The 27326-nt window shown below is 33.7% G+C and overlaps 1 long non-coding RNA gene and 1 other non-coding gene across 2 annotated transcripts in view; both read right to left on the minus strand.

Moving 5' to 3' along the window:
* The window catches only part of LOC143643392 (uncharacterized), a 115144-nt gene that overhangs the window by 48345 nt on the left and 39473 nt on the right, over positions 1–27326 (minus strand). The gene's annotated exons all lie outside the window — the stretch shown is intronic.
* LOC143645452 (U5 spliceosomal RNA) lies at positions 3438–3553 on the minus strand. The gene has a single exon (XR_013157157.1). It is a non-coding gene; the product is annotated as a U5 spliceosomal RNA (small nuclear RNA).

Raw genomic sequence — 27326 nt, forward strand, 5'->3', positions numbered from 1 at the left:
ATTTTATTTCTTAATAATGTGGTTATGTATATCTCCTTTTCTATTAAAGAATTCCAATTATTTCCCTTTTGATTTTGTTTTGATTTTTAAGTTGCTTTTTTATCATGGATTTTCATTATTATACAGTCAAATTTTAAAATCTTCTGTTTCTGGGTTTTACAACACATTAAACAGACCTTCTTCAGTTTGAGATAATTAAATCACTACATCTCATTTTTCTAGTATTATTATGCATCCCCTTCTATGTTTACGTTCAAACAAATTAATTTTCATGTTTTTTTTTTTTCTGTATGCTGAATGGCGGGGTCACATTTCATTATTTCTTCCTTTAAGTATCCATTATTGTAGCACCATTTTTTGAATTTTCTTGTTCGGTTGTTTGGTTTTCTTGTTTGTTTTGCTTGTTTGTCTTTTGGGAAGTGCATGGACCAGGAATCGAAACTGGGTCTCCCACATGGCAGGAGAGAATTTTACCACCGAAGTATCTTTGCACTCCCAATTTTCATGCATTTTTATATATTGCTCCATTTTTACCATTATTTCAGATGGCCTCCTAGCTGTATATTTTATTAATAGTAAGGGTTATACCAAATTATTTGAAATAATGTTTTGACCTATGCTAATTATATTCTATTTTAATTCTATATATATAGAGAGAGATTAATTCTAATATATATTTTAGCCTGGCTCTAAACTTCCTATTTTACTATATTGATCTGACTGTTCATGTATTAACATCACCATTTTCACTGTTCTAACATTAAAGTAATTCTTTAATATCTATTATGCATGGTTTCCTGCAATTACTCTTCTTTCGTAGAATTATTCTGGCCTTCATTACATATTAATATTGCCTCATCGCATATTAATATGAATGTAGAATCAAATAATCTAATTCTCCCCCAAAAGTTCCTGTTGATGTATAGAGTTTGCATTTATTTTAAAAATTATCTCAAGTAGATTTAAATATTTATTAAATTATGTCTTCTTGTACAAGAATATGGTGAAACTTTTCCTTTGTTAATGGTCCATTTGTAACTCTTAGTAGCATCAACTGTAATTTATTTTCCATGGATATCTGGTACACTTATTATTTTACTCCTAGCTATCCTAACCTATCACATTCCATTCTGTTGTAGTCTATAGGTTACTATTACAATTTTTAATTTTCTTACTAGGTAATTTATTTTATTTTATTTTTCTATATTTATTTTATTTTATGGGCTATTAAATATGTTTTTTTCTTACTTTATAAATTCTAACTGGTTGTCGTTTCTTATTATGAAGTGTGTTGATTTGTGTGTATCACTGAGTTAAATGTTTTCAAAGGTCCTTCCAGTTTAAATATACAGTCACATACTCTTATGAATGAAATCATATAGTTTGGCAATGGGCAATGGGCAAATTATTTGTATTTATCTCTTTACAAATGAGATAAATCCTCTCAATTTTTCCTTTGCCTGATTGTGTTGGCTAGTAATTGTAGATTTGGTTTAAAAATTCTTCTGATAATGTTTTCCTTTTCTTAATACCAACACTAATGTAAATATTTCTCAAGAATTCTCATTAAGTTTGTGGTTAACTTTTAATTAATATATTTTTTCATGGTAAGGAAATATCTATGTACTTCTTCTTGGTCCTTCCCATGAATGGCTGTTTAGCAAGGGATTTTTTATTACCTACAGAGCCGATTACTTCATTTCATCTCTGATTTTCTAATATGGAGAATAATATCTATAGATTTTCTAAGATGAAACATAGCACTGTTTCTAAAATAAACATCACCTAATAATAATTTTGTATTGTTATAATTTCCTTTTGATTTTGTTTCCTAATATTCCTATTTAGAATTTGGCTATGCTTTTGGTTTTTCCTATCTTTATTCTATTTTGATTACACAATTATCTATTCTTTATTAAAATAATTGGGACTGCTTATTTTTATGATCTGGGACATTTTTAAACGTGCTGTAAAATTCTTATATAAAGCTATCTGGACTAGTGGTGTCTTTGGAAAATTTAGCTTATTTAATTACACTGGGCAATTTGTATAGATTTTCACCTTTTCTGGATCCAATCTGAGTAAAATGCCTTTTTCTAGTAAATTATACTTTACATCCTAACTTTTCCAATTTATTTCCCTAGTTTAACAAATAAGCCTATTATTATTATTAATTATTGTTATTATGTAAGAATCATCCTTTCCATTATATTTTGAAATGATAAAATATATCATACATATAACATTAAGATATTTTGAAATTATAAAATATATCATACATGCATAAAAATAAATGACATTTTAATCATTATATTAAAAGAATAATTATATTAAAAACTCCTTTTTAGTTTAGGTTAAGACATTGGCATCTTTTATATATCTCATATATAAGAGTTTCTTGACGTTATATTTCTGGAAGTTGAAATGCTGGGTATGAATATATTAAAATATACTAGGTAATGACAAACTATATATAAAAGAAGTTATAAAAATTTAATTTCCAAGCAGCAGTATATAAGATTTATCCTTGTTTAACATCCTTAACAAAATTGCAGCTAGCCTAATTTTTAGTGTTTGCCAATATATTTGTTGTGGAATATAAAGTCATTATTGTTTAAAATGATATTTCCCTTATTAGTTAAAAAAAGACTTTTACTATTAATACATTTTGGTCATAGGATTTGTCTTTTGGTGAAGTATCTGTTCAATGGTTTTGCATATTTTATGACTGAGCTGTTTGTCTTTTCCTTATTCATTTGTAGGAGTTCCTCATGTAAGTAGGGGACTCATTGTTTATATTTCAAAGCATATCTCCTATGAAGATTTTAAAAATTCTCTTTATAATTCTTTCTGATGAACAGAAGCTTTAAAATTAAGTGCTGTAGAATATATCATTTAGAATAAGGTTAAAACTGTCTGTGTTTTCTTTAAGAAAATTTCCTCCACCTGAGAATACAAGAATATTTTATTAAATTGTAAAAAACTTAAAGCTTCATTTAAGACTTTAATCCTGGAATTGATTTTGTATACAATGTGAGGTAGAGGTTAAATATAATTTTTGTCCAGAATGGATCCCTAATTTTCCACCCTCATTTATTGAAAATCTTGCTCTTTTTACACTAATCTAAAAAGACGCATCATATGCCAAACGTTCATATATGTGTGGGTTAATGTCTTTGGTTTGTATTCCGATACAGGTTTATCTGTCTAACCCTGGACAATCTTCTCTTTTAATCAGTCTAGCTTTATAAATAACTCTTGATATCCAAAAAAGGTGCTGACCCTTTGCATTTCCATAAAAATTTTAAAATCACCATGCTAAATCACACACACATACACACACTACTGGGATTTTTATTAGAATTGATTTTTTTCTTTTTTTTTTTCTAGGCTTATTATGGATAAGCCAAGTTCCTATTTTGGACAACTTATATTTGGCCTTGCCAAAGCAAAATCTCAAAAAATTAGTCTTATAACTTGTTATGGTTTCTCTCCATGAAAATCTTTAGTAAAAAACAAAAGATTTATAGGATCTGAAGAGAAACCTGAGTATAGAATTGATTTTAACATACAGAAAAAATTGGTGAAAATTCAAGTATTTTCAATACAGTCAGTTATGCTATAACACAACATACTCATTTCTAAAAATATGCTGTTCTTTGAAAAAACACTCAATTAAAAACAACAGGACTATATACATGGAAAAAATGGGGTTAGAGAAAGAGCACTCAAAATTTTATCAGTGACACACTAGAGAATATAGGAACCCAATAAAGTACAGTAGCACTCAAAATTTTATCAGTGATGCATTAGAGAATACAGCCTACACAATGGGAGACAACATTTGGAAATGATATATCAGATAAGGTCTAGTATCCAGAATATATAAAGAGATTGTTCAACTCAACAACAACAAAAAACAACCCAATTACAAAATGGGCAAAAGATATGAACAGATACTTCTCAGAAGAGGGAATACAAATGGCTAAAAGGCACATGAAAAGATGCTCAACTTCCCTGGCTATTGGGGAAATGCAAATCAAAACCACAATGAGATACCATTTCATACCCACCAGAGTGGCCATTATCAACAAAAAGAGGAAATGACAAGTGTTGGAGAGGATGTGGAGAAAGAAGCACACTTATCCACTGGTTGGCTGGAATGTAAAATGGTACAACTGCTATGGAAAGCAGTTTGGCAGTTCCTCATGAAGCAAGTACAGAATTTCCATATGATCTGGCAATACCATTGTTAGGTATCTATTCAGAGGAAATGAGGGCAAGGACACAAATGGACATTTGCACGTCAATGTTTATAGCAGCATTATTTACAATTGCCAAGAGGTGGAAACAGCCCAAATGTCCATCAACAGATGAGTATATACAAGCTACAGTATATACATACAATGGGATATTATATAGCTGTAAGATGAATAAAGTCATGAAGCATGTAACAACATGGATGGACCTTGAGGACATTATGCTGAGAGAGATTAGCCAGAAACAAAAGGACAAATATTGTATGGTCCCACTGATATGAACTAACATTAATAAATGAACTTGGAGAATTTCAGTTAGGAACAGAGGCCATCAGGAGGTAGAAATAGGGTAGATTTTTTGTAATTGGAGCTGAAGGGATACAGATTGTGCAAAAGGACTGATTGTAAAAATTCAGAAATGGATAGCAAAATACTACTTAACTGTAGCACGATAATGTTAGTACACTGAATGAAGCTGAATTTGAGAATCATACAGGGAGAAGGGCTAGGGGCACAAATGAAACCAGAAGGAAAGATAGATGATTGATTTGAATAGTGAATAAAGAAATATTTGCAAAGTCCCCTTGGGGGAACAGTGAGAAAATTCAACTTCCCCATTTGGAGAATTCTTGATATTCTTGCAAGCAGTGGGGACAACCAAATCAATAGGACAAGCCCTCCCTCAGTCTCAAGGTTTGTTCATATGAAACTTATCCCCACAAAGGATAGACTAAGCCTACTTAAAGGCCGAAGAGTCACCCCCAGAGAACCTCTTTTGTTGCTCAGATGTGGTCTATGTCTTTCTCAGCCAACATGACAAGCAAACTCACCATTCTCCCTCTCTCTACATGGGACATGACTCCCAGGGGTGTAAATCTCCCTGGCAACATGGGACAGAAATCCTACAATGAGCTGGGATGCAGCATCAAGTGATTGAGAAAACCTTCTTGACTGAAAGGGGGAAGAAAGAAATGAGACAAAATAGAGTTTCAGTGGCTGAGAGATTTCAAACAGAGTCAAGAGGTTATTCTGGAGGTTATTCTTACACATTTTATAGATATCCCTTTTTAGTTTAAGGTGTATTAGAGAGGCTAGAGGGAAGTTCCTGAAACTGTAGAGCTGTGTTCCAGTAGCCATGTTTCTTGAAGATGATTGTATAACAATATAGCTTTTGCAAAGTGACTGTGTGATTGTGAAAACCTTGTGTCTGATGCTCCTTTTATCTATGGTATGGACAGATGAGTCAAAAATGTGGATTGCAAATAAAGAAATAATAGGGGGAACACATATTAAAATAAATTTGGTAGGTGGAAATACTAGCTGTCAATGAGAGGGAGGTATAAGGGGTATGGTATGTAAGAGTTTTTTTCTTTTTATTTTTTTCTGGAGTGATGCAAATGTTCTAAGAAATTATCATGGTGGTGAAAACACAACTATGTGATGACATTGTGAGCCGCTGATTGTTTACCATGTATGGAATGTTTGTATGTTAAGAATGCTTGTGGTTGTATGTTGTTTATCAATAAAAATATTTAAAAAAATAAAATAAAATAAAGAAATCAAATCCATACCCATAATGAGATTGTGGAAGACCAAAAAACAAAGGACTTATTAAGGAATCTTTGCAGCATTTGATGTCAAGGCAAAAGTCCTTGCTGGTGCTCCAGTTTATGGACAGAGCATTTCCTATTAAATGCTTTATTTTGAGTAGGCTCAGGCTTTTACTTTAATCATCCATATGTTTCAAGGCCATTAAATACAAAGTTCAAGTTTATTAAGTTTGATAATTACATTCAGACAAAAGAAGAAGCTTCTGTGCTTTATTTCTCTCTGTGAATTGCTGTTTTTAATAAGGGTTTGCCTCATACTACAATCAACCCTTCAAAAATGTATGAAAATTGTTTGATATGTTTTAAAAGAAATGTTATTTAATGAGAGGTAAGATGAAGACTTCTTTAGTTATTTCATCTTGCTTATTTCTTAGTTTGGATATTTTTGTGGTCACCTATTTTTTTATTGGACAAGGTAAGCTAATATTTATTTATTGTTTCTTTAGAACATCAAAATCCAGGTTGGTAACCTGGTGTCTGTTTCTACCACTTGTTTGTTCTCAAATTCTGAGTTACATCTGCCTGTCTCTTTGGCATACCTTGTAATTTTTTGATTGATTACTATATATGAATAAAAATCTTTGAGATGCCAGTCGATGCTACACTCTACCAGAGCTGTTCCACCCTTTCTTATGGAAAATGGAATTTCATTATGTCATCAGGGACTTGATGAGTCCAGGCTGAGCTGTAGCTTTGGTAATACTTTTATACCTCCTATTTATTGTGCTACTAGGAACAACTCTTCAGGCTCTCAATTAAGAGCTTTGCATTTCACCAGACCCCTCTGGTATTGGTTGCTAAATTTCAATGTTTGTCTCTTTAGAAGAGAGGACATGTCAATATTTCCACTGTGATTTTTGGAGCCTTTCTACTTAATTGTTAGTTCCCTTCTTGGTATAGCACCAGCACTTGGCAAAAATCTTAAGAGGAAAACCAGACTTCTGGCATGCTAGTTCAGAGTGCTGGCCCTCTGATGGACAAAGCCCAGATTGTAGCCTCTGCTCTGTATCCAGAATCAGCAATTGCTCTAAGAAAAAAGTAGCTGCCATTCTCAAAACACAGACTTACTCATTTTAATGTCTTAAGACTCTCCTTGATGCTTTTAAATATATACATAATCTTGCTTTTCTGGTTTTTCTCACTAGGAATGTTAATCTGCCACAGTCTGCTCTATATTACTTTAAAGCCTGAGTGTGTGTGTGTGTGTATGTGTGTGCACGCGCGTGCGTGTATGTGTTGTGGGTGTGTGTATGAGTTTCAGCATACATACTCCTTTTGTGTGATATATTTCTCAATAAATCAAGTACAAGCTTTACAAAAAATATAAATCTCTATACCACTTATAAATATCTGAAGCTTGTTACCCACATTTTATTTATTTCGATACCATGATCTTTCCAGGTTCCAAGTTTTCAACTTGAAAGCATTTTCTTTTCTCTGACCTTTCCCTCCACACATACATCCATTCTGTTACCAAGTCCAGTCTATTTTATTTCTGTAATTTATCTTGGTCTTTTCACCCCCACTGCTACTGCTGCTTACCTAATTTACTCTTATTGCTTCTACTATTAATTATTTAGCTGCTTTCTAATTGGTCTCTCCTGAACCATTTTCTCCCCCAAATCTCCATTGCAGTCCACTTTATACCAGACCGCTAGAAAACACTTTCTGAGACACCACTCATAGCACTTAATTCTCATACTAAAAAAAAGTTAAAGATAATGAAAAATCTGGATATTCCCATTTTTTTCTGAAACTTGTTTTAAAACTCTTAGCCTCATTGAAAAGGCTATGAATAATCTATCCCCAATATACCTTTATAGTTTCAACACTTGCCACATGTATTTTTAATGAAACCTTAAATACAATTGTTCACTTCTCAGATTACACAGCCCTGGTTTCTCCACTTCATTGCAATGTCTCTGTCTTCTGAAATTATCTTTTTTTTTTTTGTCTTTAGATTTTATCTGTATTACTTTATCTACCTCATAAACATTTGTTTACATGTCTTAAATTTTGTCTTTAAAGGAAAATTTGATTTATCTCAGTCTGTCTCCACCAGCTTTCGACAGATATTGGGTAAATCATTATGCGTCATTACCACTAACCATCATTCAGCTTGTTTGATTTTATATTGAACATATTAAAAGACTACTATAACATGCTTAAAAGTGGCTCTTAAGGTTTTCAAATGATGTTGAAAAATTAAGTTAAATGAAATATAGAGAATTTTTCTTTATAAATTGGTATTTTAAATGTGAAGTTTTGCTGCTTGTGGAAGAAATCTGGTGTCTATATTTGAGGTTTTTTTCTTTTAAAGCAAGGAAGAGAAATATAAGGTGTTTTTACCTTTAAAAACAAAAATTAAAATAAAAAAAAAGATTCCTCTCCTATGAAAAAATAGTAGGTTACACCTGAGGCTCTGACTCCAGCACTTGGACTGTAAATCAGAGAGGCAGCCTGAGATGAAAGTATCAGACAGCTCTGTGACTCGTCTTGAAGCACCCGCCTGACCTCAATGTAAATTGTTCTTTAGATGGTAGAGACAAATGAGAAAACTTTTAGGGAAGTTAAGAAAATACAACTTTTACCTGGAAGAAGACTGACCCTGGGGATATATTTGAATCTTTTCAAAGCTACACCTGTCTACTGTTTATTAAATGTGGAAAGAGATATGCCTGAGCCATTCTTGTCTCTGCTCTTAATAGATATTACTCTGCCAAAGGGAGGACATTTTTAAGTATTCTGGCTTTAAGGAGAGCCAGGTCAAATGTGAGTTCATTGTAATGGCATTGCTACATGCATTGTCTGGCAGAGGAGAGAGGAAGTTGTCTACAGAAGACAAAATCCTGGAGTGTTAACTCAGCTATTTGGTGCAGATATCAATCCGCAGTAGGATTAGAGAATAGGTTGGACCTTGCCTTCTAAGAAAAAACAGTTCAGAATATCACTCTGGTTGGTGAATCAGATGATTTTGACAAAAAAAAATAATTAAAGTAAATATTCCATTAGGGTCCAGATAATGAAAAATTACTATGCAAATATTTAGGGACCTACACAAAAATTCAAGAAGGTAAACTAACATTATTAGGTGTCCACAATATTCCAGACACTTCATATATATACATATATATATATATATGTATATTATATTTTAGTTACTATTCCAACATCACTGTGACATGATGTGTTCTCACTTTACTAATGTTGTCATAGAGAGACATGGAACTTATTCATGTATTAGTAATATATATTATAAATAATAGCCAATAGCACAAAAAATCTGGCTAGAATTCAAAGTGTTGGCTCTTTCCAGAGTTCTCAAAAGAGTATGATACCTTGAAAAGGATAAGTCAGGAAAAGAATCTTAAATTTGGATTTAGAGTAACAAGTGGCCAGGGACAATTAACCTCATCTCGCAGTACTTCAATGTCATTGTATGTAAAATCAAGGAGAGGGTAGTACATATACTAAATCTTATTTTTCACACATTACCTTATATTGGAGAAAAGTATGATTATTCCTATTTTTTAATTGTGAGGAGTAAGGTATAGAAAATTCAAAGGACAGGAAAAGTAGAGCTAGTGAGCACCTGGGTTAGGTTTTTTGATCATAGTTAAATTAGACAACAAAAGCCATATTATTTATATTACATTATAGTTATTTACCAAGTGAACCAGTTTTTCTGGGGGCCAAAGCATCATAGAGAAGGCATAATGTCAGTGTGGTTCTGGTAGTTAAGAAGCAAACATAACAGATATAGCCGACTTCTATCTAGTGATATTAGTCCGGAAACATGCATCAAAAGGATGCATATTAAAATAATTATACACTGTAATCAAGTGGGATTTATTCCTGTTATACAAGGTCAGTTCAACATAAGAATATCAACTAATGTAATATACCACACAGAGTGAAGGAAAACAACATGATTTTCACAATTGATGCAGAAAAGGCATGTGACAAAATACAGCACCCTTTCTTGGTAAAAAGCAATTTGGAAAATAGGAATAGAAGGAAACTTCCTCAAGATGATAAAGGATATATCTGAAAAGCCCCACAGGTAACAGCCTATTTAATGGTGAAAAACTGTAAGTTTTCCCTCTAAGATCAGGAACATGACAAGGATACCCACTGTTACCACTCTTATTCAATATTATACTGGAAGTTCTTGCTAGAGCAATTAGGTTAAAGAAAAAATATGGCATCCAAATTGGGAAGAAAGAGAAAAATTTCTGTACTTGCAGATGATACACAAAAAATTCTGAAAAATTCACAATAAAGCTTCTAAAGCTAATAAATAATTCAATAAAGTGGCAGGGTACAAGATAAATACCCCAAAACCAGTAGTGTTTACATACACAGAGAATGAAAAGAAGGAATCAAGATTAAAAATTCCATTTATAATAGCAACTAAAAGAATGAAATACCAAGGAATAAATCTATCCAAGGATACAAAGGACTTGTATACAGAAAACTACAAAACATTTCTAAAATAAATAAGACCTAAGTAAATGGATATTCTATGTACATGGAATGGAAGACTAGACATGGCTAAGATATTAATACTACATAAAAACAATTTATTAATTCAATGGAACCCCAATTAAAATTCTAAAAACCTTCTTTGCAGAAATGGAAAAGTGAATCACTGAAATATATGGAATAAGAAGAAAATAAATCAGGGTGACATCATCAACCTGGTGAAATAAACAGCTATTGAAAATCTCTTCCTAGAGATATTCAATGTAAAACAAATGTTAATCCTGAACTGTTCAGAACTCTGGAAGAAGACCCAGACTGGAGAAAGAACTTACCAATGGTGAATTGAAGAGAGAGAGAAAAAAATCAGGTAGGAAACTGCCATCTCAAAGCTGCTGGTCCTCTTCCCTCCTGCTCACTTGGTCTCATGTACAGTGCAGGAGGGGCACTAAAACAGCAGCCAGGATTTGCCCCACCAAGGACAGAGAATATAAATGTGCTCACAGCCAGAGACAGACTCTCATGATTTGGAGACCAAGAAATAGGGGAGATTTTAGGGCCCTGGTCAGTGAGGGGCAAAGAGTCTGAGAAAATATGGACAAACTGAATTTACAGCCCTGGGTCCAAAACCCTTACTACACCACTGAGGGAAACAGCAGCAGGTGGCCTGATTCTTGTTGGGTGTTTGGCTGAAAACTAAGATGGCAGGGGGAGTCCTCTACCTCAGGCAAAGTGGGGGACACAGCTCCACAGTGAACAAGATTTTGGCCAACAATGATGTAGCCTGGGCTTTGAGGCAAAGTTTCTGAAGGATGATTAAGTTACTATATAGCATCATCTTCTGGGAAGAACAGAAGGTGTAAGAGAATTAAAGGTCTTTGCAGAGACTTTCCCAAACAAATCCCAGGGCCATAGGAGATGGTCTAGATCCCATGCATGGGAACCCACTCCATTCTGGTTGAGAAACATGGATGATCCAACTGCTCAAGCAGTGTCCTGAAACAAACTCAGGTCTTGTGGGCCAGCAAAAAACAGAGTACCACTGAGGACAGCAGACTTGTTTTCCCCACAAACGGAGAACTTGCTGTCCATCCTGAGGTAGGCCCATCCCTCAGGCTGTCCATACCTGAGGTAGGCCACTGTGGGTGCCTGGTTTGGGGGTAAGACTGGGGGGGGGGGCAACTTGACAGTAGGCCACTGAGAAAGATGAATAGATAGAGGACACAGCCAACCAATAGGAAAATCTAGGCAAAAGAGATAACCACTGGAATGAGCTAAGTGAAAGAATCAGATGCCTCAACACAAGCAAAAAGTCACGACTCACACCAGGAAGCACAATGACATGGCCTAACCAAAGGAACAAACTAATACCTCGAATGAGGTACAGGAGTTGAAACAACTAATAAAGATGTTCATACAAATACAAATATTCTAAATCAAATGAAATATCAAATCAACAACTTGAATGAAAATATGGCAAAAGAGATGAAGGTTATAAAGAAGACTCTGACTGACCATGCAGAAGATCTCAAAAGTTTGAAAAACAAATGTCAGAACTTATGACAATAAAAGGCAGAAGAGATGAAAAACAAAACAATGAATAGAGACAAGCAACAGGAGATGTGAAGAGGTAGAAGTAAGAATTAGTGAATTAGTAGACAGGGCATCTGAAAGCCCACACACAAGAGAACAGACAGGGAAAAGAATGGAAAAATGTGAGCAGGGTCTCAGGAACTGAGAACAACATGAAGCCCATGAATATAGGTGTTGTGAGTGTCCCAGAAGGAGAAGAGAAGAGAAAGGGGGCAGAAAGAATATCAGAGGAAATAATCACTGAAAATTTCCCAACTCTTATGGAAGACATAAAGTTTAAGGTCCTGAAGTGCAGTATACCCTAAAGAAAATAGATCCAAATAGACCTATACAAAGATACTTGCTAATCAGATTGTCAAAGGTCAATGGCAAAGAGAGAATTCTGAAAGCAGCAAGAGAAGAGCAATCTATCATATAAAAAGGAAGCTTGGTCAAACTAAATGCAGATCTCTAAGCAGAAACCATGGAGGTGAGAAAGCAGTGGTATGATATATTTAAGATACTGGAAGAGAAAAAACTGCCAGCTAAGAACTCTATATTTGGTAAAATCTGTCCTTCAAAATGAGAGAGAGTTTAAAATATGTACATATAAACAGACATCATGAGGTTTCATGAACAAGCAAACTGATCTACAAGAAATACTAAAGGAAGCATTACAGGCAAATAGAAAAGACAGAAGAGAGATGTTTGGAGAAAAGTATAGAAATGAAGATGAGCAAGAAGAGTACCAGTAGAGTAAAAAGAGAGAGAAAATAAGATATGCAGATCCAATGAAAAAGAAACAATGGCTGAAGAAAGTATTGTCTTTATTGTAACAACATTAAATGTTCATGGATTAAATGCCCCAATCAAAAGACATAGCTTGTAAGAACGGATAAAAACAAGATCCATCTATGTACTATCTACAAGAGACTCACTTAAGATACAATGAGAAAAAAAGTGAAAGTGAAAGGTTGAAAAAATATTTTTCACGCAAACAACATGAGAAAAGAGTGGGGGCTGTCATACAAGCATATAAAAATTAACTTCAAATGTAAAACAATTAGAAGAGACAATAAAGGACACTGTATTAATAAAAGGGCCAATGCATCAAGGAGACATAACAATAATAAATATCTATGCACTGATCCAGAATGCTCCAAAATCTGTGAGACAAACACTGACAACACTGAAGAGAGAAGTAGACACCTCTATAATACTATTTGGAGACTTCAGTACACCACTCTCATCAATGGATACAACATCTAGACAGAGGAACAATAAGGAAACAGTGATCTTGAATAATATGATAAATGAGCTAGAGTTAGCAAACATATATGAAATATTGCACCCCACAAAAGCAGGATATACATTTTTCTCAGTATTTATGGATCATTCTCTAGGATAGACCACATGTTGGATCACAAAACAGGTTTCAATGCATTAAAAAAGATTGAAATTATGCAAAGCAATTTCTCAGGTCATAATGGAATGAAGTTGGAAAACAATAAAAGTGGAGGCCAGAAAAATCACAAATATATGAAGGGAAAACAAAACACTCTTAAACAACCAGTGGGTCAAGGAAGAAATTACAAGATAAATTGGTAAACCTTGAGGCAACTGAAAATGAAAATACAGCATATCAAAACTTATGGGATGCAACAAAGGCAGTGCTGAGAGGGAAATTTATTGCCCTAAACACTTACATTTAAAAAGAAGAAAGAGTAAAAATCAAAGAATTAACTGCTCCTCTGCAGGAATTAGAAAAAGAACAGCAAACCAACCCCAAAGAAACAGAAGAAAAGAAATAATAAAGATTAGAGCAGAAATAAATGAAATTGAAAAAATGAAAACAAAAGAGAGAATCAATAAAACCAGAAGCTGGTTCTTTGAAAAAAGTCAATAAAATCAATGGACCCTTAGCTAGACTGACAAAGAAAAAAAAGAGAAAGGATGCAAATAAATGAAATCTGAAATGAGAGGGAAAGGACGTGACTACTGACCCTGCAGAAATAGAGGACATAATATGAGGATGCTATGAACAGCTATATGGTAACAAACTTGACAACTTAGATAAACTTGACAAGTTAGATGAAATGGACAACTTCCTAGAAAAGCATGAACAGCCAACATTGACTCAAAAAGAAATAGAAGACCTCTACAAACTTATCACTAGGAAAGAGACTGAATTAATCATCAAAAAACTCCCCAAATAGAAAAGTCCAGGAACAGATGGTTTCACATGTGAATTTTACCAAGCATTCAAGAAAGAATTAGCAGCTATCTTGCTCAAATTCTTCAAAAAATAGAAGAAAGGGGAAAGCTACCTAACAAATTCTATGTAGCCAACATATTCTTATACCAAAGGCAGGCAAAGATACTACAAGAAAAGAAAATTACAGACCAATCTCTTTAATGAATATAGATGCAAAAATCCTCAACAAAATATTTGCAAATCAAAATCAATAGTGCATTAAAAAAATTATACACCATGACCAATTTTATTCCAGGTATGAAAGGCTGGTTCAACACAAGAAAACCAAATAGTATAATATACCACATCAATAAATTAAGGGGAAAATCCACATGATCATCTTGATTGATGCAAAAAAGATATTTGACAAAATTCAGCATCCTTTCTTGATGAAAAAACTTCAATGGATAGGAATAGAAGGAAACATCCTCCACATGATAAAGGGAGAGTATGAAAAGCCCATATCTCACATCAGACTCAATGGAGAAAGAATGAACTCATTAGATCAGGAATGACTCAAAGATGCCCACTGTCAGCGTTGTTATTCAACATTGTGCTGGAAATTCTAGCTAGAGTAATTGGGCAAGGAGAAGAAATAAGAGGCATCCAAATTGGAAAGGAAGAAGTAAAACTTTCACTGTTTGCAGATGAGAAGATCATATGTGTAGAAAATCCCAAAAAATCTACCATAAGGATACTGGAGCTAATAAACAAGCACAGCAAATTGACAGGATCAACATGCAAAATCAATATTGTTTTTATACTCCAGCAATGAGTGATCTGAGGAGGAAATCAAGAAAAAAATTCCATCTACAATAGCAACCAGAAGAATAAATATTTGAGAATCAATTTAACATGTACATAAAAAAATCTATCCCAGAAAATTATGAAACATTGCTAAAAGAAATCAAGGAAACTAAATAAATGGAAAGGCATATTGTGTTCATGGATTGGAAGATTGAATATAGTTAAGATGTCAATTCTATCCAAATCAATTTATAGATTCGATGCAATACCAATTAAAATCCCAACAACTTATTTTGCAGAAATAAAAAAAATAATAAAATATTTGGAAGTGCAAGATGCCCCAAATAGCAAAAAATACCTTGAGAAATGAAAATAAAGTGGGAGATCTCACACTACCTGACTTTGAAGCAGATTATAAAGAAACAGTGGTCAAAAAAAGCATGGTACTGGTGTAAAGGTAGGTGTACTGACCAGTGGAATCTAATTGAGTGTTCAGAGGTAGATCCTCTCATCTATAGATGACTGATCTTTGATAAGGTGGTCAAGTCAACTCAAGTGGGTCAGAGGAGCCTTTTCAACAAATGGTGTTTGGAGAACTGGATATCCATATTAAAGAAAAAAAGAATCAAAGATGGGCCCCATCTCACATCTTGTACAAAAATCAAGTGAAAATGATCAAAGATTGAAACATTACAGCCAAGACCATAAAACATTGAGAAGAAAATTTAGAGAAATATCTTAAGGATCCTTGGTAGGAGATGGTTTCCTAGATCTTATATTCAAAGCACAAGTAATGAAAGAAGAAATATGTAAATAGGATCTCCTCAAAATTTAATACTTCTTCACAACAAAGAAATTTGTTAAGGAAGGAAAAAGTCAGCCTACATAATAGGGGCCAATACTGGAAAACCACATATCAGTAATGTTTAATATCCAGAATATATAAAGAGATCCTACAATTCAATAACAAAAAGACAAATAACCCAATTAAAAAATGGGCAAAAGACATGAACAGACACTTTTCTAAAGAGGAAGTAGAAATTGCTCAAAGAACTTATGAAAAGATGCTCAACTTCACTAGTCATTAGGAAAAGCAAATCAAAACCACAATGAGATATCATCCTACACCTATTAGAACAGCCATTATATATACATTTAAAAAAAAAACAACAGAAAACTACAAGTGCTGGAGAGGATGTGGAGAAGTAGGTATGTTCATTCACTGTTTGTGGGAATGTAGAATGGTGCAACTGCTCTGTAAGACAGTTTGGTGGTTCCTCAGGAAACTAAATATAGAATTGCTCTAAGATCCAGCATTCCCATTATGAGGTATATATTTAGAGAAATTTTAAGTAGGGAAATGAAGGCATATTTTCACACTGATCTTTATAGTGGCATTATTCATGATTGCCAAGAGATGGAAATAGCCCAAATGCCCATTAACAAAAGAGTGGACAAATAAACTGTGGTATAAGAACATGGATGAACTTTGAGGACATGATGTTGAGTGAAATAAGCCAGGAAGAAAATGACAAATAAGTATAGTCTCACTAATATGAACTAACTATAATGAGCAAACTCCAACAGTTAAAGTTGAGAATGCATGTTACTAAGAGATAGAAAGAGGGTGGAATTTGGGCACTTGATGCTGAAGGAGTATAGAACATTCAACATGATTGACTGTAAAGATACAGAAATGCATAGGATAATACCACTGATGATTGCAAAATATTGTAAGTATAATGAACAGAGCTGAAAGTGAGTATGGTTGAATAAGGAAGGCTAGGGGCATGTATGACACCAAAAGGAAAGATAGGGAATAAGAACTGGGACTGTAGAACATAACAAAACCTAGAGTAGGTAATGATAGCAATTAAATGTACACATATAAGAAAGTTTTTACTTAAAGGAGATCTATTGAAGGTCACCATTGTAAGGTGTTAAAAATGGAATAGTATATGGAAAGAATACAATTAATGCAAACTAGTTTCTACTGTTAACAGTAACATGGCTGTGCTATTTCATTAATTATAACAAAGACAACATACCAAAGCTAAATGTCAATAATAAGGGGGTATAATGGATTCGGTACGGGATTCTTGTTGGTTTGTTCTTTCTCTTGTTTTCTTTTTCTTTTCCACTCTTCTTCTCTCTTTGTGGAAGAAATGGAAGTGTTCTCATATAGATTGTGGTGGTGAATGCATAATTATGTTATTTTATCATAAGGATAATTATGTGATTGTAACATAGGGGAGTAGAATTATGTAGCCCCTCTGGAAAGCAGGGTAGTGGTTCCACAGGAGGCTAAGTATAGGGTAACTACATGATCCTGCAAAGATTTGGAAGAACTGAAAACAGATAAATTGTAGGCATTTTGACACTGGTATTTTTGGCAGCATTATTTACAATTTGTAATGGATGAAGGTGGTCTAAGGGTACATTGACCGAGGAATGGAAGGGCAAAATATGATCTATACAAATGACAGAATAATGAGTGGCTACAGGAAGGAATGAAGTCATATGGCATGCACCTGGGAGAATGAACTTTGGGAATATTATGTTAAGTTAAATGAACCAGAAAAAAATGGATGTATACTATATGACCTCAGTAATATAAACTAAGTATAATGAGCAAACTCTGAGAATTGAATTCAAGTGAATAGGTTATTAGGGGATTGTAACTGGGCAATCAATGATTAAGGAGTACAGAATGTTCAAATAAGGCTCATTGTAAAGCTTTCTAGAGTGGAAGCCCTTTTATCAGTCACATTTATTTCTGAGTTTTAACTGTTATTTCTAAATTGTGAGATACTGTGCTTTTTGTGTGTAACCTAGTAATTCCCTGGAACGCTGGGTATTTGTGGGACACCTGAGACTCAGAATTAGAGTTCTGCAGCTCTGAGTCAATATTACTCTATACAGCAACTGTTAAAGAAGCTGAAAAAGAGATTAGACTTAATTTATAGATATGAATAAAATGGAAGTGATAAATACAAATATAAATCAGAGCACAGGGTAAAGGATGATACTGTCTATATTTTCAAACTTCAACTTCTGTGGGTACCAAGTCTAAAACATAAATTTTCTGTAGCACACTATCTAATTTAACCTGTCTGGTCAGTTTATTTAAACAACCCAAGTACATGAAACCTAGAATAGTGAATGGGATCCTATTGTTCTGTATAGGTTAATGTAACACCAGATACTTTCCAGAATATTTTGGGCAGAAAATAAACCATATTTGCAAAGTCATTTTGAGGGACCTGGGGAAAATGTGGAAATATTAAACTTCACCACCTGGGGAAGTCCTGATATTCTCTCATGCTTTAGGGGTTCCTAATTTAGTAAACCAAGTCCTCAATCTTGAGACTTACCCTTATGAAACATTCCTGCAATGAAGAACTAAGCCTGTGTGTAATTATGCCTGAGAATCACCCCGAGAGAGTCTCTTTTATTGCTCATATATGGCCTCCCTCTTTAAGCCAACTCTGCAAATTAACTCACTACCCTCCCCACTACATGTGACATGGCTCCTAGCAGTATAAGTCTCCCTGACAATGGGGAATATGATTCTCAGGGATTAGCCTGGCTCTGGCATCATGGGATTGAGAATGGCCAAAGAGGGGAAAAGAAATGGAACAAAATAAAGTTTCAGTGACTAAGAGGTTTCACATAGAGTTGAGCAGTTATTCTTTAGGTTACTCTTATGAAAGCTTTAGCTAGATATTTAAAACTACCACATTATGCCATGCCCCAACCAATGGTATTCCTGAACACTCTAGTGAGTACCCTGGACTCTATCTAAGTTTCTATAAAAGTTTCTCTAAGTAAGTTTATCTTTTCAGAAACTTAAAGTCTCCAGATCAATCCTAGGAGAGATAAGTCCTGAAACTCAGAGGTACCAGTCTCTCCAAAGACAATAATCAGATTGCTGTTAGATGATAGATAGATAGATAGATAGATAGATAGATAGATAGATAGATAGATAGATAGATAGATAGATATAGATAAATATATGTCAATACTATAATATCCTGGTTAACCTACCTCTATTGTGAGTCTTAACATTGTTTAGAATGTGATACCAGTTGTCAATAAGAAGGAATGGAAAGGGATATGGGATGTATGGATTTTTTTTTCTTTTTATTTCTTTTTCTGGAGTAATGTAAATATTCTAAAAATGATTATGGTGATGAATATACAATTATGTGATGCTTATGTGAACCATTCTCTGTATACTTTGACTGGATTGCCTGATAAATAGAGATATTTCTAAAGTTATGTTAAAAAAACAAAAACCAAAAAAGAAAACAAATCATCCAATTTAAATGGGGCAAAAGAGTTGAAAAGACATGCCAGAAGGAAAATATATTGATGGCTGAAAAGTACATGAGAGCTCACCATTAGTAGTTCATAGGGGAATGCAAAATGAAACCACATTGAGATAACACTATGAACCCTAAAATGGCTAAAATGCAAAAAAGATAAAATGGAGCACTAGTGAAGGTGTGAAGCAATTGGCCCTCTACTATGCTGTTTTCTGTGATGTAAAATTGTACCACCAATTTCAAAATCAATTTGGAATTTTCTTTTAAGATTAACATGCACTTACCATGCAACCCAGCAGTCATACTCCTAGGTATTTACCTAAGAGAAATAAAAATTTATGTTCACATCCTCCCCTCTCCCCACCAAAAAAAAATTATATGGCAGTGTAAGGGGCACTGAATAACTGAAGCTACCTTGAAAAATAAGAGTAAAGTTAGAGGACTCACACTTCCTGATCTTAAAACTATTTACAAAACCATAGTGAACAAAGCGGCATGTTACTCATACAAGGACAGACATTTATAGAACAATGGAATAGAATTGAGAGCTCAATAATCAACCCTCATATTTATGGCCAACTCATATTTGGCAAGGTGGCAAAGAGCACTCAATTGGTAAAGAATAGTCTCCTCAAAAAGTTGTACTGGTAAAACTGGATCTCTATTTGCAAAAAAAAAGAAGACCCCTATTTCACTTGTTACACAAACATCAACTCAAACTGGACCTAAGACCTTAATATACGAGCTATAACTATCAAACTTCTTGAAGAAAACATAGGGAAGCATCTTCAGGGCCTTGTATTAGGCAGTGGTTTCTAAGACTTTACACTCAAAGCACAAGCTACAAAAGAGATAATGGATAAAGGGGATGCCATCAAAATTAAAAACTTATGTTCTCCGAAGGACTTTATCAGTAAAGTAAAATAACGACCTACACATTGGAAGAAAATATTTTGAAATCACATATCCGACAAAGGATTAATATCAAGAATGTACAAAGAAATCCTTCAATTTAACAGCAAGAAGGAAAACAACCCAATGAGAAAAAAAGCAAAAGATTTGAACAAACATCTCTTCAAAGAAGACTTACAAGTGGCCAGAAAGCACATGAAAAGATGCTCAACATGATTTGCCACCAGAGAAATGCAAATGAAAATCACAATGAAATACCATTCCACACCCATTAGAATGACTACTATCAAGAAAATAATAATAAAAAGTGTTGGAGAAGGTGCAGGGAAATAGGAACACTGATTCATTGATGATGGCAATGTAAAGTGGCGTAGCTGCTTTGAAGAAAGTTTGTGGGTTCTCTGAAAAGTTAGTATAGAACTACCATATGATCTGGCAATATCACTACTAGGTATGTGCCTTAAAGAACTGACAGCAGAGACTTGAACAGTTATTTTCCCACTAATGTAGTAATGGTATTATTCACAATTGTCAAAAGATGAAAGTAACCCAAATGCCCGTCAACTGATGAATTGTTAAATAAAATGTATACCATACTTAAAGTGGAATATTATTCAGTGATATTAAAGAGTGATGCCATGATATAATGTAATAACATAGATGAACCCTGACAACATCATGTGGAATGAAAGAAGCCAGACACACACACAAAAAAACAAATATTGTATGATTTTCTTGTTTTGAAACAATTTTAATAATTTAGTAAGTTTTAATGGAGTCAGAATCTAGAATCTAGAGTACTAGGGGATGGGGTGGGGACAGGGAAAGGGTAGTTAATGCTTAAAAGGTACAAGGTCCTACGTGGAATGATGGAATTGTTTAGGTAATGGATAGGTGCTGATGGTAGCACAACATTATGAAAACAATTTACAGCAGTGAGATGTATATATCTGAATATGATGAAATGGGGAAATGTTAGATGGCATACATGGTAATGGAATAAAAATTTAATAAAAATACATGTATGTACACTAAGCAAGCAGTGAATCCTTAGTTAAGCCAGGAACTTTAATTAATAATACCTTTATGAAAATGTTCTATCATCAATTGTAACAAATGCTCCACACCAGTGAAAGTTGTTTTTGTTGGGTTGGTGTATAGGAATCCTTTATTTTATGAACAATTGTTCTGTAAACCCACAATTTCTCTAATAAAAGCAATGGAGAAAAATCACTATAGGTCAATAAGAAGAACAAATAAAATACAAGAATCTCACAATTGAGCATAGCTTAAAGACAGAAGCATTACATATTTTAAGTTCTCTATAAGGAGAAAAATATATATCCCTCCTGCTTCCACCAAAATCCTTTTGTAAATATCTAAAGAGAGTTAACCAAAAGAAAATAAAGAAACAGAGTTGTAAATGTGAAAAATTATTAATGATAAATCTAAGCACTAGTTACAGGAAACCAGCATAAAAGCATAGAGAAGTCATAAAGATAGTTTTTGAAAGTCATTGCCTTTTGGAGGATAAACAGGAAAAACTAAGGAAAAGCAATTTGTGGGCCCTGAGGGGCAAAGAGAAAGTATGACAATGAGAAATTTTAGGCTCCTAAGAGGGAACCAAGAATGTTAAAGCACACAGTTCCCTCTTACTCCTATTCAACTTTTCCCTCCCAAATGCAAAGAAGGCTGCTGATTAAATGATTAAATAAAGTGTACTTAGATCATAGAGAGTTGCTATCCAACTAAAAATCTTGAAAATCACACCAAATAATCAACCATAGCTATAAACACATAGATTTGAGCTTCATCAATTCATCTTTATCTATATAATAAGAAGAAGCCAGAAAATAAGAGACTAAATCTTTCATGTGATATTAGTCTTTCCTAAGGCATTCAATCACAAACCTACTAAATCCAAATTGGCTACCCTCAGAAATCAATTACAATTAAAAAAACAAACAAACTACTTAAATGAGGTACTCAAAATGAAATAAACAAAAATTTAAAACAGTAAAGAAAAATAAAAAGAACAAAAGTATGTTCTGACTGACCCCAGAACAGAGAAATGTAGGTGGAAATAAATATAGAGAGATGATAGAGGGATAAAAAGAATAACACAGCAAATATGGAAAAATATTAAAGTTGCTAGATCTCAGTATCTGGGAGAAGGATGTTAGACTTTTCTGTATGGCTTTTGTGTTAATTTTGAAACAATCCTGTAAGTTTGAAATTATTTCCTAGTTAAAAAATTTAAAGACAAAATTAGTGTACTAACTCAAAAAGCCTTTGTATATACTGATAGGTAATGATAGCTAGCTAAAAAGTGCAATTGCAAAGAAACACCATAGAGAAGGAATAAAGAATATACATGTTTATAGTTAAAATTAGGAAATATACAAAATCAATATGAGATAATTTTTAGATTTTTTCTAAAAAATGTAAAAAACAAATAGGAAAATAGTTCTTGTTATGCATAAGACAGGTAATGCTCATAAAATTGTCAGTTCTCCCTAAATTAATTTATAATTTTAACATAATACTATTAATAAATTGCCACAGGTGTGTTTAAAGGGCAAGCTGATACTAATATTCATATGTGAAAATGAACAAATAAGAAAAGATAGGAAAACCCCTGAAAGGTACAAAAACACCCATAAGTATAATCTCTATCAGATATTAAAACATACAATAAATCTTGTATAACAGGACACACTACTGGAATAACATAAAAATCCAGGCATAATCCCAAATCCATATGGAAATTTAGTATATGTGCAAGGTATAAAATTATCAAGAAAACATGAACTTTTTTCATAATTAGTATTTTGATATCTGGGTTGTTATTTTGGAAAATATGAAATTAGATCCATACTTCACCTCCTGTTTAAGAATAAACCCCAATTGGATTAGAGCTCTAAGTGTAAAAAAAGAAATGAAACCATGCAAAAACTCAAAGAAAACTTGGTCAAATTCTTTTATAATGTAGGAAAGGTGAAAGGCTTTCTAATTTTATAAGGCTTTCATCTGGACTCACAATTCAGAAAATATTGGAGTTCCTCTTCTGGATTTGGCAAGTATGTTCCTCCCAGAAAAGGACATCAACATATAGTTATAATTACTGGAAAATGCAAAAAAAAAGTTTTTTTCCCCACTGGAAAGCATGGAGAGTGAATCAAAAAGGTAGATTAAAAGAAAGATTGAGATTTAGAAGAAGGAATGAGACAAGGGATGAATTTTTTTCTTTTCTCTTTTAGTCTGAAGACAAGCCATAGTCAGAACTATGCAGGGATCTAAATTTTTACAGGAATAACCACAGCCATTTTGGCCTGAAAAACAAACAAACACACAAAAACAAAGAAAGTGAATGAGAAGTCCCAGAATGGAGAGTCATTTTGACACTCATCCTGAGGTTTAGACAGGTATTGCAAGTTTTAAGATAGCCACGAATGATGTATGCATGAGCAGAAGACAAAAAATCCCAGCTAAGGATAAAAGAAATGAACTGATATTTGAGATGATATCCAAGTGAGTTCCCAATCTGGGTTAAAATAACTTAGTTGTCTGCTAAACCAAACAACAAAAATTCAGATTTTTATGGAATCTAAAAGATTTTGTACCAGAATAAAGAAAAAAGTGTATAAAGAACATTATTAGGAAACTCAATGATGCTTGAATATGGCATGTGAATTAAATAAAGATATTGCATCAGTTTTGCATTTCCTTTTTTTAAATGATATTTTTATTAAGAAATATTCACACACATACAGTCCGATCATATTATATAACCAACGGCTCACAATATCATCACCTAACTGTATCTTCTTCACCATGATCATTTTTAGAACATTTGCATCACTCCAGAAAATGAAATAAAAATGAGGAAGAAAAGCTCATGCATCCTATACCCCTTACCCCTCCCTCTCATTGACCCAGAGTATTTCGTCCAATCAATTTACATGTGTATTTACTTATGACTGCTTTTAATAATGTTCTTTTCATTAATTAATATTTTAAAAGAGAGTTAGGTCAAAGTAAGCCTGGATGAAATTAGAAGTTGAATGTGAATGGTTAATTATTTGAAAAGGGCAAAATTTGGGGTTCTGTAGGGCTTGTACCATTCTGTTTCTTGATATGACTACAAATTACAGGAATATGTGGTCAAGTGGGAAAATTCGTTGAGCTATATATTTGGTACATACACTTCTCTATATGTATGCTATATTAAACGGATAACTTTTTTAAAAGAAGTAATGACTTGCAACATTCTATATTCATAATTATTTAAAATAAATATTCTCATGAAAAGTACACAGTCATAGAACCTATATTTGTTTTTTTGTCTGTTTTTTCACCTCTCTGGGTCTTTTAAGCTTTTGACTTATATGCATAGGAAATACAGTCTTACTGAGAGAAAATAGATTTCTTTTTTCCTGTGGTTAAAAGCAATGTGGTTGTTTTAACATAGTCTTGACTACGGTCAATTAGTAAACATCAAACATATATTTTAAAAGGGCTAGATTTTCTTCAAATGTATCCTTTTGGGAAACTGCAAGTGCCCCAGGAATGCAAATCGGGGTCATCTGATGGTGGAGATAAATGTTTGTTCTTTCTGTCAAAGGTAAAAGTCACTGTTAAAAAACTCCAAATGATGGATATGAGAAAAAGCACAAACAGTAACACAAATGTTGTGGGAAACATAATCTTGCCTATAAAATAGGATATGCAACAACTCAACAACAAAATGACAAACAACCCAATTAAATAAACACTTAAAAGACTTAGTAGATAATTCTCCAAAGAATATAAACAAATGGCCAACAAACACACAAAAAGATGCTCAAAATCATTGGTCATAAGGTAAAAAACAAATCAAAATTACAATACAATGCGACTCCAAATCCAGTAGGATGGATATTATTTAAAAATACAAAACAAAAGAAAATCAGAAAATAACTGTACAGAGAAACAATGGTGCAGAGAAGTTGGAGCCTTTAGACATTGTCTGTGAGATAGAAAAATGGTGCAGTCGTGGTGTAAAACAGTTTGGCAGTTCCTCAGAAAGTTGAAGATAGAATTACCATATGACCCAATCATGTACTTCTAGGTATATACACAAAAGAATTGAAAGCAGAGACTCAAACAGATATTTGTACAACAATGTTCATAGCAGCATCATTCATGATCACCAAAAAGTGGAAGCAACCCAGGTGTCCATCAACTGATGAATAGATAAACAAAGTACAGCATACATACTGCATGGATAAATCCATTGTGAACTTGGCCAAGTTTTGATGGCGAGTTGTTTGTTCAAGCAAGTACTGATTGTTACTGTGAGGAAATTTTATGGAATTAAATCGGCAGTTAGTTGATTGCATCTATGACTGATTACATTCACAATCAACTCAGGTGTTCACCTTCAACAATGAGAAAAGTCTCATCCAATCAGTTTAATGCTTTAAAATGAGAAGTGATGCTTTCAGCACTTAGGCTGAAGTAGACTAGAATTCCCATCTCTAATTCAGCCAGCCAGCTTCCTCTGGGGGATTAATAGAAAAACTTCACCAAAGTTCCTAGTTTGCCCTAATGAATTTGGACTTGACTACCCCCACAGTCATATGAACAATTCTTATAAAATCTCATAATATTTATATTCTAGCTTCCTAGCTGCCACAAAGTGATATACCAGAAACAGAATGGCTTTTTAAAAAGGATGAATTTATTAAGTTGCAAATTTACAGTTCTAAGGCCATGTATTATAGTTTGCTAGCTTCCAGAATGCAATATACAATAAATGGAATGACTTTTAAAAGGAGGAATTTAATACTTTCTAGTTGCTAGTTTACAGTTCTAAGGTTGTGGAAATGTCCCCCAAAAGTCTGTAGAAATGTCCAATCTAAGGCATCTAGGAAAAGATACCTAAGTTCAAGAAGGCTGATGACATTCAGGGTTTCTCTATTGGCTGGAAGCACACATGGCAGTCTGCTAGCTTTCTCTCCAGGTTTCTTCTTTCATGAAGCTCCCCAAGAGGCATTTTCCTTCTTCATCTCCAAAGATCTCTGGCTGTGTGGGGTCCTGTGGTTCTCATCGCTCTCTCATCATTCTGAAGGTTTCTCCAAAATGCTTTCTCTTTTAAAAGAAAACTAATCAAGTGTGCAGTAAACTAATCAAGACCCACCTGGAATGGCTGGAATCACATGTCCCTCTAATCAAAGGTGAAGACCCACAATTGGGTGAGTCACATCTCCATGGAGATATTCTAATCAAGTTTTCAACCTATAGTACTGAATAGGGATTAAAAGAAATGGCTGCCTCCATGAGATGGATCCAGATTAAAGCATGGCTTTTCTAGGGCACACAATCCTTTCAAATGGCGCAATTTTCATATATCTCCTGTCAGTTCTGTTTCTCTAGAGAACTCTGACTAATACACGTATCCAGTGAAATATCATTCAACCGTAAAAAATGAATGAATTTCTGATACATGATAAAACATGAGTGAGCCTTGAAGACATGTTGCTGAGTGCAATAATTCAATCAAATAATGTATGATCACACTTATATGAAATACCTAGAATATGCAAATACAGAAAGATAGGAAGTAGATTTCAGGTTGCCAGCAGCTGACAGAATAGAGAAAAAAGCTTAATGGATGCAGAGCTGCTGTTTGGGTAATATCTGTTGGTGAAGGTAGCACAATATTGTGAATGTAGTTAACTCTCAGAACTGTACATATGAAATTATTAAGGTGGGAAATTTTCAGTTGCATATATGTGGGCTGGTTTGAAACTATTATGTACCACAGAAAAGCCATGTTCTAATCCTGATCCAACTGTGTGGGGATAGACCTATTGTTCAGGGTTTAAATTTTGATTAGTTTCCTTACATGGAGAGGTGACACATCCAATTGTGGGTGTGAACTTTTGATTAGATGGAGATGTAAATTTGCCCATTCAGGATGGGTTTTGATTAGTTTACCCAAGTATTCTAAAAGGAGAAACATTTTGGAGAGCCTCAGATGCAGATGCTTGGAGAACAGTTGCTTCAGAGCTGACAGAGACAAAATGTTTACAGATACTTGGACTGCCAACAGAGAGAGAGCAGATGTTTAGACAGAGCCAAGAAGACATTGCATGTGCCTATCTATAAGATGCTAAGC

This window comes from Tamandua tetradactyla, chromosome 8, assembly GCF_023851605.1.
Source record: "Tamandua tetradactyla isolate mTamTet1 chromosome 8, mTamTet1.pri, whole genome shotgun sequence".
NCBI lineage: Eukaryota > Metazoa > Chordata > Mammalia > Pilosa > Myrmecophagidae > Tamandua > Tamandua tetradactyla.